At 35.1% G+C, this 345-nt stretch overlaps 1 non-coding gene across 1 annotated transcript; it reads left to right on the top strand.

Annotated features, from left to right (window-relative positions):
- On the top strand, positions 1 to 74 carry TRNAT-AGU (transfer RNA threonine (anticodon AGU)). The gene has a single exon. It is a non-coding gene; the product is annotated as a tRNA-Thr (tRNA).
- Positions 75 to 345: the final 271 nt, after the last annotated feature.

The raw sequence follows: 345 nt of genomic DNA, 5'->3' as shown, positions 1-345 counted from the left end.
GCTCTTGTAGCTCAGTTGGTTAGAGCACCACTTTAGTAAGTGGGAGGTCTTGAGTTCAACTCTCAACAAGAGCATTATTGCCCTTTAGTATGTTTCCAATATGTTACCAATAGACCTTGCTCCCCACAATAGCAATTAGTTGTTTAGCTCTAGAATGATACATTGAATAGAGAATATTTTATTCGGTCTAGAAACGAGGATTATCCATCGTATTTCCTTGTCTTCTTTCCTTAAGGTTCCATCTGTGCAAGGCAATTGTTGAAATTCTGGAAACAAAACATAAAAAAATGCTATTTTAAGTGAAAGATAACACATTATTTTAGTCTTCCATACATAGTTTTTCGA

Source organism: Cucurbita pepo, chromosome 12, assembly GCF_057944985.1.
Source record: "Cucurbita pepo subsp. pepo isolate OVF chromosome 12, ASM5794498v1, whole genome shotgun sequence".
In the NCBI taxonomy this organism is placed as follows: domain Eukaryota; kingdom Viridiplantae; phylum Streptophyta; class Magnoliopsida; order Cucurbitales; family Cucurbitaceae; genus Cucurbita; species Cucurbita pepo.
This window is presented reverse-complemented; position numbering and strand designations above follow the sequence as displayed.